The 20,007-nt window shown below is 35.9% G+C and overlaps 1 pseudogene across 1 annotated transcript; it reads left to right on the forward strand.

The window, feature by feature from the left end:
* Positions 1-1,902: 1,902 nt before the first annotated feature.
* LOC149563841 (wall-associated receptor kinase-like 8) lies at positions 1,903-18,894 on the forward strand (annotated as a pseudogene). The gene is made up of 5 exons (XR_016364279.1): positions 1,903-2,054; positions 6,360-6,388; positions 16,354-17,331; positions 17,424-17,477; positions 17,577-18,894. The product of XR_016364279.1 is annotated as a wall-associated receptor kinase-like 8 (transcript).
* Positions 18,895-20,007: the final 1,113 nt, after the last annotated feature.

Genomic DNA, 20,007 nt, shown 5'->3' on the forward strand with positions numbered 1-20,007 from the left:
TTTAGATAAAAATTTAATATATCTATAAATGGTTAAAATAGTTGTGATTCTGCTTATAAAGGAGATCTAATAGATGAAACAACATCACTTATACTCATCATCAATGAAATGATTAGAATAATGTGTAATGAAGAGATTTTTACAATAATTGACAATATTTGTTTGTTACTAAAGACTATGTAGGGAACAAGGAGTACTATTACTGGGTGTATGGATGATAGTCTAGTATTACAAAAGGGAAATATTAAGGTGAAAATGTTAGTCACGACTAGTTCAAAAAAAAAAATTGATAGTTGCCAAAAATGATTTCTTTTCTAGTGTGGCTATTAACTTGAGAGCAATCAAGGTGGACAAATGATGTCAAATATATATTTATTTGCAAAGTCAAAAAAGATTAACATTTTCAAAGGTTTTCCATTATTTGTGACGATGACAAAAGATATTTCCTAATGAATAATGATATGAAAAAGGATGAATTTATATATTTATATAGGTTTTGGTGGCACTACATGATCATTGGATGATGAAGGGAAAATCTTTCTAACCAAGTATTGACCCAATTGACAAAAGGCAATGAAGTTGTGATGGGTGGGAATTTCCTACAAAGGTGTATGAATGATATTTCCATGTTGGTTACATATAAGGGACATTTTAACACACTATCATGCATCATGTTCCATTGGAAACAAATAATATTTATTTAAAGGAGTATTTTTGGTATAACCCTTCTAGTGGTATGCTCTCCACAAATAGCATGTGTACATATTGTAATGTGATGCTAGCAATTATAAACTATCATATCCTTGATAACAAAGTATGTTTCCAAAGATAGTGTAACATGAAGTATATTGGTTATATTATTATTTTTTCAGCATGTGAGAGATTCTTTTGGATGTCATGCTATCTAAATGATCTAAGACCACCAATATCACAATAAATTTGAATTAAAGGACATTGTATTATGTACTAGTGTTGTTTGACTAGAATTCACAATGTTTACTATAATGTGACATATCTTACATATATGTTATGACCATTGTAAACCTATAACAATATGATGTTATATTAATGTTAAGCCTTGCAATCTTACATATATCTTATGACCATCGTAGACCTATAATAATATGATGTTATATTAATATTAAGTCTTGCAATCACATCATCATATTTTGCCACGTTGTTAGTGCACGAAAATGCAAACCTAAATGCTTCAGATATAAAACCAGCCCAAGAAGATAGTGAAGAGAATGTCATCCTTAAATTGCATTGGGTGTTTGATACATCAAAATATAATATAGCTTTCCATAATGACGTATCACTAATAAAGATAATAGACTTCAGAACAAAATCTACAAAAGAATGAATATCTATTAATAGTGTTCTAACGATTGATTAGCAAGAAAGTGCTCCTTTAATAACCTTCTTAGCCAAATATTCAAAGTCAAAACTAGCATATAGAATAACTCACTCTGCCATTAATTCAGAATGGGATGCTCATGAAAAGAGATATGAATCATTCTACATTAGAGATAAGCTTAATATGCAGTCACACAGTGTGTTGAAGGATTTTATGAGCTAAAACAACTAAAAATGCTCATTCCACGAGAGCGGAAAACAAATTGCTGTCTGTTTCCATAAAGTTTATTATGTCGAAGTCAAGTTTTTTCTCGTTTGGCAGGAATCTTGTTTTAACTTTATTCACATTTTTCAACCTAGTTTCTAACTTTTTGCTAAAGCGATTCCTTTAAAATTTTGCTTTATACAGAGTTTCTAGTTTTTTTCCCGACAGAGGACCCACATCAAATGGATTCCTTTACTATTTTTCTTTACGCAGAGTTTCTCATTGTTTTCTAGAGTGAAGGGCCCACATCAAAGCGATTCCATTACTAAATTGACTGTCAAATGTCGCCAGACTACAGAATTGACTTCCACTTCCATAGTGGCGAAACTGGAAAAGCGGGAACATATAGTACTGAAAAATGTAGTACGGTAGCAATGGAGATGCATAAGGTGGATACGAAAATATCCATTGCTCACGACGTAGCTGTGTGGCGGTAAGAAATGAGAGAGTTTTCAAGGGAAAATAAATTAAACTTCTATACAAGCATTACCGTGGCATCTTTATAGATATATTTTTTTTAACAGTAAAGTGGGCGTACTACTAGAAACATCTCTATAGATATTGGTCTTACTAAAGATGACTTTGTTGTAAATTGGAAATAGATGAAATTAACTAACTACCATGTTTGGCATGTGGACTGCCTGGTAGATATAGAGGTTGAATGTGAAGAGGTTGTGAGACATACAAATGAAATGATTGAATAGGAGTTGTTATCACAAATGGCGCTTACTAGTGGTGAGAACTTGAATGCTCTTGAAATGCTTGATAATATCGAAAAATGAGATGAATGTTCTATACCATCAGGAATATTCTCAACAACAATATCCTTATACTCATTGAACAATTCTGTAATTTCTTCTAACACTTGGTCAATATCACCAGTATCTATTGTGACAACTTTTGTTCCTTGGCAATTACTACCAACACTCGGTCCTCTAGGAACTATAACAAAACAAACTTGATTCTTCTTCACTTATCTTTGTTTCCCATTAACCATGCAAAATTTTATTGCAATACAATTAACCTCATCTGGACTTTCAATTAAAGACATCAATATTTGTTTCTTCCCATTCACCCAAAGAGTATATTAATTCGATCTTCTATCATGTACAACATATCTATCATATTGCCAAGGTCTACCCAATAAAATATGACAACAATCCATAGGCATAATGTCACACAACACTTCATCAAAGTAATGTCCAATTTTGAACTTCATAATGCATTGCTCACTTACCAATATCTTATGTTAATCTTTGATCCATGAAACATAATAGGGTTTAGGATGCTTCAGCCTCTACAACTACAACTTTTTAACCAGCTCTTCTGATGTAAAATTTGTAGTACTTCCACTGTCAATGATCACCTTGCAGCATTTTCTAGCCATCTTACATCTAGTCTTGAAAAAGCTTCTTCTAAGGATAGGTTCCTCATCACTTCCCTTGTTACATAAGGTTCTTCCCACCATCAAATTTTCTCTAGCCTTTGGTCCACTAGGTCAACTCTTAATGTCTTCTTGAATCACAACATTTCTATTAATTGGCTCACTTTCAGAATATCTATATTCAAAATATCTATGCCCTTCTTTACCACATCTAAAATAATTACCATGGAAACTATGTCTAGAATAAGAATTACCTATTTCTTAGTAAGAACCAGTACCTCTTCGGTATGAACTACCACCTTTCCACTTGATCTTGTCTTTGTCATCATCCTTCCATTATGATTTACCCTTATCTTGCACAAAACTATTAGATCTGCTACCTTCTCCATAAGATCTACCTCTGCCTCTCTGGAATCTACCACCTCTTCCTCTTTGCCTTTGTTCAAGCTTCATTGTCTAGATCTCCTCAACTTTCAAGGTATATTGGTTTGCTTCTTCCACACTTCCCAATTTAAAAAAAATTATCTCATCTTGAATTATGGATCTCAATCCATTTAGATATCTTACAATTTTCCAACATCATCATCCATAAGTCCAGATCTGATGTCCAATCTATAGAATTCCTCAGTATACTCTTTTATAGTCATGTCTCTTTATCTCAAATTTTGCATCTTTCTCAGCAAGCTAACTTGGTAATTTGCAGGAAGGAATTTTTTCTTTACCTTGTTCGCCATCTTCACCCAAGTTATGATCCTCTCCTTTCCTCTCCTTTGTCTATCAGTTTGAAAATGCTCCCACAATAGTGAAGCATGGCCTTTCAACCTATTAACTAAAAGTTTCATTTTCCTATTACTAGGAGTGTTTTCATACTCAAAGAAATTCTCCATATCAAAGATTCAATCTAACATAGCATTGGTGTCCAATTTTCCATCATAAGGAAAAACTTCTACAACAAGCTTCGAATGTGCTCTAGACAATACTCTCAAAAATCTTTCCTCATCTTGATCTTCTTTAGGTTCCAGATTAGGGTTTGGTGCTACCACTTCATCATCACTCACATCATCAAAATGTGCTCCTCTCCTTTGGGCTATCTCCATAGCATCTAATCTAGCTGCTATTTGTCTCAATGTATCTAATATTGCATTATCGACATTTCCTCTACCATGAACCATCAGGAGTGTTTTCATACTCAAAGAAATACTCCATATCAAAGATTCAATTCAACACAACATTGGTGTCTAGTTTTTCATCATAAGGAACAACTTCTATAGCAAGCTTCGAATGTGCTCTAGATAATACTCTCAGCAATCTTTCCTCATCTTGATCTTCTTTAGGTTCTAGATTAGGGTTTGGTGCTACCACTTCATCATCACTCACATTATCAAGATGTGCTCCTCTCCTTTGGGCTATCTCCATAGCATCTAATCTAGCTACTATTTGTCTCAATGTATCCAATACATATGGCATTGTTGACATTTCCGCTACCATGAACCATCTTTAGAAATCAGGTTCCTACAAGATCATAATCCTCTACAAGTTATAGGTCAAATTCGCAGATCTATAACCCTACAACCAAATTTGAATTAGGGTTCTACACAATAAAATCTCCACAAAGACAAACCTTAAACTCTAATACCAGCTAACGCAAGGAGGGTGAGAAGAACTAGGGCCAATGGCACACCCAACAATCTAAACTAACCTTTTAAAGTTAACACAATAGAACCACACATACAAAGAGAACAACACCACAGAGAGAACAAGATTCTTTATTGATCATCAAATAATCAACATACATGCCTAGCTATAGGCCTTTTGGGTTATGACCAGGTATAAAAATCTATTCAAGATCCATGATCAAGCTTCAAATTTGCACTTCCAAACACATATGCAAAAAACTTTCTTAGTCATCTAAAATCTCTAAGTTCCATTCCATAAATCCCCTCTAACTCTGTGCCTTAACACCCTATTTATACTTGTCAAAATGACTTACAAAATATTCTAGAACATTACATAATAGAAAGGCCATCCCTAAAATAGTCTACGCACATCCCCAAATGAGACCTTATCATAAAAGTCACAAGCATAATTAATCCCACAAGTCAGCTCCCATTAAGATCCAAAACACAAAAAACTCACCAAAAAAATGTTGACATCAAGCATCAATAAGAACACTCAGCACGCACTGTGGAACTCGACACACACAACAGAGTTAGATGAGATAACACACAACTCCAAATGTTAACATGATGTGGGATAACTTCAACTCAGCTTATATTGAAAAATTACTAGCACTCAACAATTGTTGCAACTCAACAATGACTACAACTCAACAAAAACTGGTAGAATGAACACAAATAAGTAATACGTAAATCGAGGATTTTCCTACATCAATTGAGCCATGTAGGATGCACTTTGAACTTACTCTATAAAAAGAGCATTATTTTGTCAACCAAATCACCATTTGTGACTTTGGAAGCAATGGGTATGAGAATTTAAGAGTATTTGAAATAATTTTCATTTGAGACTCAAGAGCCTTTGAAAGTTTTGATGCTCTAGATTCAAGAGCTTTTGAAAGCCTTAGGAGTTTCTAGAAAATGTTCTATGAGAGCCTTGATACACAAAAGTCAATATTCTAAGCAAGGCAAGATCATAGTCGAAATTTAGAAAATGAGTTATTCTCACTCATCCTCCAAATTCATAGTTTTATTTTCTCCAAATTTGTGATTTCATCCTATCTAAATTTCCTATCTATAAGATAATTGTCAAGATAGAGTCTGAAGTGTCATACATGACTATTTTCATTGTTCGTATTTCTTGATCAACTACATGCTGCCACTTCTCATTCTCTATTGCAACTACATCTCAGAAGTGACAAAATTCTTTTGCACATAAAAGAGAGTGATTGAATTGGCAGAGCTAATAATTTGGCAGACTAGAATGCTTTTGATGAAGAACCCCTATAGTTGGAATGGGATCTCTTGCAATTATTCAAATGTTTTCACTACACTTAATCTCATTGAAAATTCACTTTCAAATAATTTTTTTTCTACCATATGCCTTCATTAAGTCTAGATACCTTTGCTAGAAAATTGATGACACTCTGTTTATTTTCCATGTAATTCACACTTGAATATATTAGTCATAAGATGAGCAGGAAATGGTACACATAAACATTCTCACTAATAGTTTTCTTTTCTTTTCTTAGAGACAAGTCAATGACACAAGATAGGAGAAATGGACTGTAATAAGATTTAGTAAACAACAATAATAGTGCTAAATATCCCTTGATCAATTAATATATATTCTTTTAAGCAGTAACTCTTATTGATAAAATTTAGAATGGTATTGCTCTAGATACACCATCAAGCGCCTTTATGTCCATGGTAATTTGTGAGACTAAGGAACTTAGGTTTTTATAACTACCTAAACTTCCTTAACTGTAGCACAATTGAGTTTTCTTTCATCACATATTAATTGCAGACCCACTTTGGATCTATTTGACAATGAATACTCCTCTCAATGGCCACATTATCTTCTTTGACACCTATGTAATAATTCTTCAATCTTGATTCCAATGTCTTTAATTATTTTATTACATTTGTATCTTTCTCAGATATGACGTTGAGTAATTGGAAATATTTTTTGGAGGTGTACTAACATCGTCATTATTATAGATGTGTTCCAAATACAAATGATGGCTTATAAATATGAGAAGAGGGTGAGACATGTCTCTATGGTTAAACATCTCTAGTTAACATATTAATATACTAGTAATATAAATAACCATATATGTAATATATATATATATATATATATATATATATATATATCTTAAAGATGATTTACCATCAACAAGGTATCTTGTGTTGAAATCAATTTGATAGAAGCTACAACCTTAACAACTACAAGCAACTCAAGGAAATGAAGAGACTTATCTATCATAGTCAGGCAATCAGTTTACTTCAAAGGATCTTTGTCAACAATCAAAATTGTATTTCTAGGATCAATCCATTGATTCATTCTAATAGGTGTGTGATCAATCTAAAATCCTTTAACTGGGTGGACCTAATAGTCCTTTACAGAAAATCCTGATAGGGTACATACTTAAAATTTTTGTATAAATCCTTTCACAAGGTGGACCTAACAAAACTTATTACTCTTAATTGAGTAGATCACCAAAAGTGATCAATTGTAAGCCTTAATAGACTAACTTTATTACTGTAGTAGTGAATCATTGTGGGTGTCATCCCCACCCTAGTTTTACCTTCTACTTGTAGGGTTTCTAGGTTACCAAATATTGTGTTATGGTGTTGCTACTTTACTACTTTACGTTTCTTGCATGCAAGTAGATTAGACAACTTAACAAAGTGGATAGAGTAAAGGAAGTTTAAGTGGTTCCTAATTCAATTCCCCCCACCCTTGCCCCCTCTCTCTTAGTCACCTTGCTTGTATTACATTTTCAACACCAATATAAGTTTAGAAGTTGTGGAAACATTAGTATCTATTTGTCTCTCAGTTTTATACACATTTGTCATGAATTCAATATATGAAATGTATTTGATTTTTTTGGTTCATTGTTTACGAGTTTGTGTTGATCTCTCTTAGTTTTTATTCAAAAGTTGAATTAATTTAATTTGAATGGTTAACTATAGAATGGACATGCTAATAGGATATATAGGTATAATATGATGGTGATATTTGTCGAATTTTTAATGGAAGATGATTTAACTTGATGTTAAATTATTAGTTGAGAGTATATATGATCTTTGGTTTGACTCTAAAGACCTTGGATTTGGCACTGGCATTGGATATTTCTTTTAATCTAGATTAGGAGAAAATTCATTAAATAATCTCTTTTAAATTCATGTTGTATTATTAATTACAATTTAGTTGTTTGATCCTAGTTTATTTGATAAATAAATAATGTGAAGACCATAACCAAATTATGAGCTATCTCATCTTCCTTCTTATATTTTCATTGGGATTAATCTACTAATCATTCACTAGGTCTAGTATAATTTAAATTATATCTTTAGATATTGAGTAGGTTCATCCACCTTGGTTTTGTAGAGCTAGAACTGTAAAAGAATTCAACCCCTAGCCTACTCTTGTTCTTTGACCAATGACTCTATTTGTCTATAGGTAGATGGTAAAATTTAAATTTTTCTAGAATATCAATTGGAATAACCAAAAGATGAGATGGGAAATATTGAAATTAAATACTGAGATGTAAATTGAGGAGACACTATCAACATGTAAAATACTAGAGCTAATCAAGATCCTTTCTATGCAAGGTGTAAATATTTTGAATTGATCTTAAATTACCTCATATCATTTTAAGATGTATTAAGCTAGGTTGCTTGCCTAATATTTTATCTCACAAAGTGTTTGTCATTGAAAACTAATTTTAAGGGCATCACTCTAACAATGGTTAGCCAAGGGTAGTGCGGATATCTTCCACTATGTTAGTAATGGTCTAGGCAAGTTGGAGAACACCTTTTATGCATCTAATGATATTGTTTGAGTCCCTCTCCAACCATAAGTTTTTGACTCCCACATCTAGTGCCAGTTCACCAGTGTGGAGAGTAGCACTGGCTTCAACATAGTGATTTGTCTAGATTCCCAAGGGGTAGGAGAGAGCAGTAATACCTACACCATGACTATTTTTGATGATGCCCCCACAACTCGAGGACCAAGGTTGCCTTTATCTGCTCCATTGAAGTTGGTTTTATGCGAACCTTCAGTGGGGAGTCTCCACTTCACCCCTTGTCTTTTCATTCTCCTGTCCTTCTCCCTTTCCTTATTGTTACCCCCTTCATCAAGATCTCCACCCTTCCTAATAAGAAATTTTTTTCTCATATTGTTGTTGATTTTATCCACAAGCACATTAGTAGGAGCCTCCCTATCTCTAAAAATTTGATTGTTTCTCTCCTTCCATACTACCTAGCAAAAGTGGTCAAAGTCCATTTGCTTATACTGTGTGAATTTGTGCCTTTGTACATGCTATCCCATTGAAAAAAGAAGTCCAAAACATTTCTTGGGTTGCACGAACTGACCCCATAGTTCTTGGTGAGATATTCCCAGACCTCCATGGAATAAGGGTAATGGATGAAGATGTGATTAACCATCTCTATGTGATGCTTGCAAAGAATACATTTGTTTGGGATATACTGATATCTTTTTGCCAAGTTGTCCAGAGTAAGAATTTTATCTTGAAGCATCAGCTAGAATAAAATGTTAATCTTAGGGGTAAAGCCAAGCAACCGGGCTTTAGCCCAAAGAGGTCTCTCCTTCAGGATCCAAAGGTTGTTGTACCTTGATGCCACCAAATAGGATCCACTTGGAATACCCTCCTATATTAGTTCATCCTTATTATTTTTCAAAAGAAAAGAGTTCAACATCACTATTATTGGCTTGAGATCATTTGAAATCAAAGACAGGTCTCTCCATCCTTGGTTCGTTCTATAGTCTCTTACTTTCATTTTGAACAACCTTATATAGGTATTGGCCTAGTTATCATAGGTGGGGTTCTTAATGAGAGGACCCTAAATCAGCCAATTATCATGCCAGAAGAGGACGTTCTATCTATTTCCCACTTTCTATTTGGCCTTAGAATTAGCTAGGGTTCTTGCCTTTAATATCTCATTCCATATAATTGAGCCATTTGGAATGTAAGTCATTGAGGAAAAAAGTTAGAGAAGGCCTCCTAATATAATTTTTCACCAAAATATCTCTCCATTCTCCAATACTATTAAATATGTACCAGACTTGCTTAGCTAGAAGAGAATTATTGAGATGCTTAAGTTTTCTTATTCCCAAACCTCCATAATACTTGGGAAGACATACATTATCCCAGGCCACTAGGGGGTATCTTCTATGTTCCTCCAGTCCAGACTACAAAAAATCTCTCTAGATCTTTTCCATTTTCTCAGCATATTTGACTGGGATCCCAAAGAGACACAAGGCATACATTGGAAGATTTTGAAGAGTGGACTTCACTAGAAGACACTTACTAGCTTGGCTGAGAGTGGTTCCTTTCCAACCTGCCCGCTTCTTGTTGAACTTGTCAATAATCCCATTCTAGAATGATTCCAGTAGCTTCATCTCTAGCAAAAATCCAAGATAGCTCGTAGGCAGGCTTACAACCCCGTACCCAAGAATACCTATAATATTCCTTTGCCTATCTATAGGGGTGTTCATAAAGAAAATTGAGCTTTTTGCTCAATTAATAAGTTGTCCTGTTCCCCTAGTATACATGTCTAGTAATCTCTTCATTGATTTGGCCTCTAGAATTGAAGCTTCTCCTCCCATTATAATATCATCCACAAATTGTTGGTAAGTGAATTGTATATGCCCTAAAGAAGGTCTAATTCCTCTCAAGAACCCTTCCTATATTTTTCTCTAAATCAATCTACATATACATTCAACCATGGTGATGAAAAGGATGGGAGACAAGGGATCTCCATGCCCTAAGCCTCTTGATGGTAGACTTGTTTTCATCAGTCAAAAGAGAATGGCCCTTCTTGATACTTGTAATATTATTATTTGTTCTATGCTTAAGCATGGAGAGGTGGAAAAACCTAGTATTTTGATCTTCCTCTTTAAGCCAGTTAATTCTGGATCTTTGTTTCTAGAAGTTCTATTCTCTACTAATGATGATATGAAGATCAAAGCGAATAGTGATCTCTATGTTCCTAATATGATCATTGTATCCTTCCTGTTGAATTATGTCTTGAATAGTATGAAGTTGATTAGACATCTCCTCCTGGGCTTGGAAGATATGACCAAAACCCATCTTGTTCTAGACTTTGATATTGCGTTTTACATTTCCCAATTTCTTGGCAACCCTAAAAATAGTAGTCCCTTCCACCTCAATTTTCCACCAAGAGGAGATCCTAGATAACAAGTCTAGATGGGATATCCACATCTTTTCAAAATGAAAGGGAAAATTTTTCTTTGTCATGAGAGGGGCTATCAAAAGGGAAATAGGGGAGTGATCAGACCCAGCTCTAGGGAGAAGGGAGAGCTTGCAAGACAAAGAGTTCAATTAATTAGGCAAAATGAGGGCCCTATCAAGGTGGACCTGGATACAATCACTCCCTATACACCTATTGGACCAAGTGAAAACCCCACTAGAGAGATCAATGTCTAGGAGAGCCAAACTATTTATGAAATTAGAAAGATCTAACTTGCTATCTAGGTTTGGGACCAAACCCCTAGATTTTCCCTCATCAAAAAGGGGAGTATTGAAATGTCCCATTATTATACCTTTATAAAGGTTGAAATTATGGATGAGAGAAAAAAGCTTGGCCCAATAAGCCTTCCTCTCCAACTTAGAGTTAGGGGTGTACACATTTAAAAGAAACCAAAAATCTTTGTTATTAATGTGCAAAACTTTACATAATAGTGAATTACCTTCATTATAAATGGTGGTGACTAGGAAATGCTCATTATTGAAGAGAGTGAACAACCCTCTAGATGCTCCCTCAGAATTTGTGGCCTCTCCATCCATGGTGTTACTAAAGGAAATCTTACCCACTAGATCCTTCTTCATTTTAGTTTCTTGGATTGACATAAAATTAGGTCTATGATCTCTAATCATGTTCCTTACTATCTTTTGTTTAAGGGCTCCATTTAGCCCCCTTATATTCTAGGATATTATCTTCATTTATTTTTAACAAAGCACTCCTTGATGGTCCTTTGGGTCCCATCAACCAAATTCCTTCTAGCCTCCTCTTGAATGGTTTGGCATAAACTCTTTCTGCCTAGTGTCTTTGGTTTAACCCCAACATCAGCTTTAACTTGACTCCTAGTTATTGATGGTGATACTGGGGAAGGGTCTCTACTTTTCTTCTTCTTAACCATGGTCCAAGTCCCCTTGCTTTCATCTGAGTAGTTCTCAAGCCATTCCTCCATTCTTGAAATCTATCCAAGGGAAGAATTTCTAACCAATTCCAAAATCCTAGTTCCCAAACTAGGGGAAGCAAAAGCTGAAAGATCCCCAAGAGGTGATGAGGGAACCTCCTTGGTTCCATAAGGACTTGAGTCTCTAGCATAATCTCCTCTTCATCTATCACTCTTTGCTCCTACCTCACCCCTTAGGGGAAGAAGTCCAATGAAGTTCTTGAAGGGAAGTATCACAATGACTCCTTTCCCCTTCAGAAGGTGGTCTGATACTCTCCTTGTTAAGCCCTTTTTCTCCATTAGTTGGTCCTCCCTCCACCACTTTGATCTAGGATTCAGCTAGATTCGATACCTTCACTTCTTTTATAGGGATTTCCACCACTTTGATCTAGGAATCAGCCAAATCTGAGACCTTCGCTTCTTTTTCAGTGATTTCCACAATCACCTCCTAAATCTCAAGACAACTAGTCTCAAGACTCTTGTTGTTCTTCTATTTCCAAACCTTGTTCCCTTCCTTTCCTAATTTGGAAGAAGATTTTTGTTTTTTGTTTCTTTTCCTCTTTAGCCTTAGGGCATTTATTAACCTTATGGCCCCATTTCAAACAATGAAAGTAGGCAAAAGGCACACTCTCATAGTCCAGCTTTTGAACATGTGTTCTAAGATTAGAATGGAAGCTCACTACCTCTAGCATATCCACCCCCTCCCCAACTCCAATACAGATACAAGAATAGGTTAATCTTCTTCTAGAAATTTTATTGAGTCTATGGAGAGAAGCTCACCAAAGGAACTAGTCACTCCCTTGAACACATCCTCATTCTACAATTCTAGAGGAAGCTCTGGAAGTCTAACCCAAGCTAGAGCTTGCACAAAAAAGAATCATTTAGGTCCAACTTTGATGTCTACTTTTGAAGGACCAAAGTCGAATGACCTATAACCCAAGTTCCTTCACACAGTATGTTTGAGAGATCCTCATTGCAAGAAAAATTGAAAGACCAAAAACCTTTGGCCATTGCAGTGACTATGTGTTGAGATAATGGGTGTTGCACACATTGCATAATATTGTTATTTTATTATTTTATTTTATTATGTAATGTTGTGCCTAGATGGACGTGTAACATGTAAAGATTCTCATGGAATATTCTTGATGAGTTGTATTGTAACATTGTGAAAATATTTTATGTAATTATTTAATTATTGGGGAAAAGAATTAAATGCCCAATATTAAATGTGGGGTCAGTGGGTTAGGTAGCACATGGTTTTAGCACATGGTTTATGTAATACCACTTAGTGGTTTTGTGGGACTTGCTACTATATAAGAAGCCACAAGGGTAGTTGTTGTAGAGAAAGAGTAAGAGAGTGACAAGGAAAAGACAAAAGGCAAGAGTCGAGCGGGACAAGGCTTGACAGGTTAGCCAAGGGAGCATTTGTGAAGGTTGAAAGCATGGCATGGGATGTGTGGATTCATGCTTGTTCACATAGTTTGCTCGGTTGTGGCTATGGCCATGAAGGCTTCCATGGTTGTATGGCAATGGTATTTTTTGCTGAATAATACATGATGATGGATGCTTTTGGAGGCTGGGTTTTTTCCCTCAATGAGGGTTTCCCAGGGTATATCTTGTGTCACAATTTTGTGGGTATGTTTTCTATTCTCTTGCATGTGGATTTTAATTCTGTATTTATTTCAGATCTATTATGGGTTATGTGGAAACGGCTTTTGAAAAGCCAAATCTTGTGCACTGGGCCCTACAATTGGTATCAGAGCCTGGTTTTGGCTTGGTCATGGGTTCAAATCTCCCCGGTGCCATCCCGACCCGCATAAGCACCTGGTATGCACATCGAGGGGGAGATTGTTGGGTGATGCGACGCGCTCCCCTGCCCACAGGTGGTTAATTATGTGGTGTTCCATGTTCACTAATAGTCATGGCTTTTGGTGCAACAGTAAATGGGCCCAACAATTGGTATCAGAGCCTGGTTTTGGCCTGGTCATGGGTTCAAATCTCCCCGGTGCCTTCCCGACCCGCGTAAGCACCTGGTATGCGCGTCGAGGGGGAGATTGTTGGGTGATGCGACGCGCTCCCCTGCCCACAGGTGGTTAATTATGTGGTGTTCCATGTTCACTAACAGTCATGGCTTTTGGTGCAACGGCAAATGGGCCCAACACTATGACTTGACCTTTTAGGTTCCATTTCTTCTTTGTGAAAGATCTAACAATATCTATATTTGGCCTTGGCCCAATGAACTTACCCACTAGAGTAGAAGCCATAGAGGCAATGCTATGGTCAAAAATCTCATCTAGAATAGCAATTGCACAAGTTCCTTTTTCTAACCCGAGGAGCACTTTAACAGCTAGAAAAGAAGACTTGCCAGTTGGTTTAACTCTGAATAGAGAAGATCATTTGGTGATTTGTGCCCCATGAAGTCCTGCCTTGGGGACCAAAGGTGACTTTCTCAGATCCTTGCAAAGGGCACGTGGGTCCCTGTCACATTTCTCTATCGATTCTTTGATCTCTAAATTCCCCTAACATTCTCTGTCCCCTCCTTGCGATCTGTGACCTAGGCCATGATTCCGATCCTAGCCGACTAGAGAAATCCCACCCAAACCAAGATTTGAATTTTGAAAAGCCGCTCTTCCCCCTCTGCTTCTGCTCGCCATGTTACAAGGGTCTCTTTTGATGAATCAAAATATGTAGGGACATTATTTACAGTAGAGTTGTAGTTATGATACCAATTCCTTATCCTCAATTCACTATAATTACATAATGGGGCAACTACCTACAATCTTTCTTATATCAAATTCACCACAATATACAAGTGGAATTTATGCTATTAAATTCACCAAAGTTGGTATGATCCTATATACATACATATCCTTGTCCTATATTACTTTATTGGTTACACAAATTCTAATGATCATTAGAGAATGCATTGAATGATGCTTCTCTTATCAATAATCCATATTTCATGTCTCCTAGTCATAAATGACTTATGAATTCATCCTTAAATTGTACGTTTACAACTAGGTAGGTTTAAAATCATTAGAAGGATGTTGTCAATGATTACTTAACTACTCTTACAAGTATTTGTCTATGGATATATGGTAAAACTTAATTTTTTCTAGACTACCAATTGGAATAGCCAAAAGTCGAGATGAGAAATCTTGAAATTGAATACTGAGATGTAATTTGAGGAGACACTAACAACATGTAAAATACTAGAGCTAATCAAGATCATTTCTATCCAAGGTGTAAATATTTTGGATTGATTTTAAATAACCTCATATCATTTTAAGAAGCATTAAGCTAGGTTGCTTGCCTAATATTTCGTCTCACAAGGTGTTTGTCATTGAAAATTAATTTTAAGGACATCACTCTAACAATGGTTAGCCAACTCACATGATGTATCAAAAGTAATAATTAGTGTCTTATCTTTCCTAACAACCTTCCTCATGTTAGATACTATGCATTAAAGTTAGCACAAACTACTAGCATGACCTTCCTCAACCCATTTCACCTTATTGTCCCATTTAAAAGATAAATACTTTCTTTTAAGCAATTTTTTTTTGTATTATTAATCTACTCATCCCTTTTATCTTACCAAACAAGTGATTCCAAAATTATTGGCCCATATAACATCTAAAGTTTGTGGATTACCTTTCTCTTTTGCTATAGTTTTTTATTATCTCGTTGTGCTTGTGATAGTTAAAGCCCTGTATGAGTTATGAACTTTGATAAATACATCTAAATATAAGTAGTTGGAAACGAATAACTTTCTTTCATCTTTTTCACACAAACAATCCAAAGATGATATGTGTTTTTGGGAAGTTGTGTTGAGTAAGAAACATTATTTCTCAATTACCCAACAATTTACCTTAAAGGTATCTCTAGCATATCCTTTAGATTTTGAAGTACAACTTCTCATTATATCATCATTAAAAATGAAGAAAATAGCATAGCAATGATGGTGGTACATAAAAATTATATACAACTATATATCATTGTAGTTAATTGGTGATTAGTTGTACATCAAACTCTTCTTTACTAAAGTGAAATGTAAAATATTATACGTAAATTTTACTAATACAAATGGATGGTCAACATGTGGTTAACTTTGATGATTTAAATTAAAACGGTTTGTAAATATGCTTAGAAATTCTCCGTGATTTTAAAAACTATTTTAGAATTTGAATTCAATAGTATTTTCAAAATATTATATTGATAAACATTTGAATAAGCGACTAAAATCAAATCAAACCATTGAATGTAAATATCTATGAAATTATTGTAGGTACAATTTGTTCAATATCTTTACTTTAATCTTGAAGGAAGTTCTATAATTAAAAATGAAATAATTCTATTGTGATTATTAATTTAATCAGTCAACAACATATGAATGTGTAATTAAGCTTATTTGGTCGGCTTCATAGGCATCACCGCAAAAAATAAGGACGACGGGACTATGTTGCGAATGCGAACGATGCTTGCATTCACAATAAGAATATATGCAGAGCCCTGGAGATCGTAGCTTATTTCTGCATATTTAGCGTGCCTGAAACACTGAATAAGCTCTTCATGACGACCCTTACAATTGTTTGTGTAGTTTATTGTATTTTGCTCTACTTTTCTAGTCAAGTTGTAGCACTCAAAGAAGATGATTGCTCTCGCCCAGATCCTCAAACATGTGGAAATCTGACACTGCCTTACCCCTTCCGATTGAACCAAAACAGCTGCGGTTTGCCTGGTTTTGAGATCACCTGCAGAAGAAAATCGACTTCTTATGAACCTGGAATCCCATATCTCAGAGCCCTGTCGGGAGAAGTAGAGATCCGAAATATATCTGACGACCACATTCTAGTTGACGCCGCTGCCTCCTATGCCTTGCCCTGCAACAATAATGATGCCAAAGCATTCAACCTTTCCGATGAAGGGCCATTCAGGATTTCTGAAGCTAATAACTTCTTTTCTGTTGGCTGCGAAATAAATTGTCGCTTTCAGACCTGTTTGGCCACTGGACCCGTTGCTTACAGGGGAGATTCCTTAGCTACGTGTAATCAGACACGCACTGTGAAACCATGGGACTGCAAAGACAATAGTTGTGGGAAGATGCCGATTCCTGGAGGTTTCACAAGGATTATTGTTAGCATAACAGACTACCCATCTGACTGTAACGATTCGGTTTGTGCTGTAGTTGACCAAGACAGTTTCGGTTCGAATCCCAAATCCATGTTCCAACTCCAAGGTGCCAGTTACTCCATGCGGCTTGACTGGGCCATTCCAAACAACACTTACTCCATGGCTACACTGGGCCATATTTCATACCAGTGTGCACAAAACGCAACCGCCCAAGATAAAGGCTGGGGATATTTGTGCAAGTGCAATAGTAACTTTACGGGAGATGGATACATCAACGGCACAGGATGCACAGGTGTAAATGATGTATTTATGTTTCCAGCAATTTTTTTTTAATTCCTTTTAATTTAGATTCTACTCTAATACTCTTGCATTGCACGACTCCAGAAATCAAAAAATGCAAAGGTTCCGATTGCATTCAAACTTTATCAGTCATCGCAGGTATCTGTTGTTTCCCGGCATAAAGCAGCTGTAAGATATTGCTCCTGTCTGTTTTACATTTCCTACAATAATATATAGTTTTCTATTTGAGGAATGCAGGAGTATGTGGGACACTAGTAGCTGTGCTACTCGGCGGAGGTCTCCTCTGGATTTTCATGGTATGGAAATCCAGGCGCGACAAGGACAGGAACTTCAAAAGGAACGGAGGTGATCGGTTGGACGAATTAATTTCATCACGAGGAGGACTGGGAGGACTTAAACTGTTCTCCTTGAACGAGATCTTGAAAGCCACAAAGAAGTTCTCTTCGAATTTGATCGTGGGGATCGGCTGGAACGGCACCTATTACAAAGGCACTCTCACCTATCAAAGAATTGTGGCTATCAAGAAGTTCAAAGAAGCTGATTTCAAAGAAATCTATCAGTTTATCGTTGAAGCTTTTGAGTTGAGCCGAACCAATCACAAAAACGTGGTGAAGTTACTGGGCTGCTGCCTGGAAGCTTCGGTTCCTCTGTTGGTTTATGAATACATTTCCAATGGAACATTGTTCGATCATCTTCACAGTAAAACGAAAGAGGCGCAGCAGCAGCTAATTTCTTGGGAGCGGCGCCTGTGCATAGCGACTGAAACTGCGGAAGCTTTATCACACTTGCACTCTGCACCACCAACGCCGATTGTGCACAGGAATGTCAAGTCTTCAAACATTCTGCTTGACACTGATTATAATCCAAAAGTCGGAGACTTCGGAGTGTCTTCTCTGCTGCCGCTGGGGCAAACAAACATTGCTAAGATTGTGCAGGGGACAATGGGCTACTTGGATCCTGAATACTTCCGATCGTTTCAGCTAACTGAGAAAAGTGATGTGTACAGCTTTGGAGTGGTTCTGGTGGAGCTTTTGAGAGGTTCGAAACCTGATTCGTACATAAAGAAGAAGAACCAGAGCAACTTGGCTATATTTTTTCTCTCCACTGTAAACAAGACGGGCTTCAGGGAGCTCATAGACCCTAGTCTTGACGTGGATGAAGGTAAAAACATGGAGTCAATGAGAAGAGTGGCGAGCCTAGCGAAGGAGTGCCTTAACATTGATGGGGAGAAGAGGCCTTCAATGAAAAAAGTGGTTCAGGAACTGCTTCGGACGAAGGATGGCGAAAGAGGGAAAGATGTAGCAGACACTCCAGAAGAAGTGGTTGAAGCCGTAGCCGATGAAGAAGAAAGAAAAGATGGAATTAGGTCCACTCAATCAACAACACCAGTGTAGTTCAGCATTTAGCGTTGAAGATCTTGGGGATGACGTTAGAAATGGCAGACAGTGTCTCTGGTTTATGCCATGTTAGTATTCAACAATACGTATCTTGTGTACCCCTATTCGTACTGTTGGTTACATATGGATATGAATGTAATCTGGCTTACTTAGATTTATTAGTTCCTCCAGGCAAGACTTATTAGATTCCATGGTATTAGTTGGGAGTATCATATACCATGGTAGTATCATATTTCCTATAAAAATTTGAAGATATTTTAGCTCTTTTATTGATATGAATGTATTTTTAAAATTAAGATTTTTTTTTAAATTTAAAATCTTATTGATCTTTGAAGAAAAAGGCAACGAAGTAAATAATTTCTATTCAAAAAAATTAGAGAATTTGCCTCTTGTCACATTTAATACTATCATTAACAATAATAATAATGATGTCCTACTAAATTAAATATCTACAGATATTGTTCAATGAAATGCAAGCCACATAGCTTTTCAAACATTCTCATGGAAAAATCTACACATTTGTATATAGCAAGACATAGTAATTAGTACTGATAGATTGATGCATATCGGCTTGAATCAAATGGTGGTTAATTTATTGATTGAATGGTCATTAATGCTCACTCTCTTCTTAAGTATTGTCTTACCAAAAGTATTTGCCAGCCATATAATAGATGTTCTGCCAAATTCAGTGCTTGCAAGAATTTTTGAGAGCGCTTTAGAAACAAATAGGTAGCGAAGTAGGTTGTTCTGCCTCCTTGAAGTCCTCTGCAGTAGAAAATTTTCTCATGGTTTTTTTATGCCTTGTGTGTTTACATTGCATTTATTTTGGTATGTCCTTTTATAGATTTATTGGGTTTGTTTCTTTTCTTGAATATTTTTCCTCTTAATAGTCTTTGTTGCTCATGTTTTGCCTTAACTGTTAGCCTCAAATGAATCTTAACTATTAGCCTCAAACAAAAACCTAGGTAAGATGTAAAATTTAAAAAACTTGCCCTGTTTATAATTCCTACTCTCTCTGTATTCCTAAGGGGAAACGATAAAGCCCTTTGTTATAACAAAAAGAAACATAAGCCATTTTATTTCTGTCAATTGTATTCTACTAACTTTTCATGGTGTGTAGAAAATAAAAATGCATAATATTTGACACTTCACTTAGTCTAAAAGCTTCAGCACTCCCTCCTTCATCGTCAAGTTTTTGAGTGAGATCCTAGTCAAATATAGTACTCCATGCTTTTTCTACACTAATTTTCTAATGATTTCAGTGTTGTAGC

Source organism: Cupressus sempervirens, chromosome 4 (assembly GCF_028749045.1).
Source record: "Cupressus sempervirens isolate cs-2001-9-10 chromosome 4, ASM2874904v1, whole genome shotgun sequence".
NCBI classification, from domain to species: Eukaryota; Viridiplantae; Streptophyta; class Pinopsida; order Cupressales; family Cupressaceae; genus Cupressus; species Cupressus sempervirens.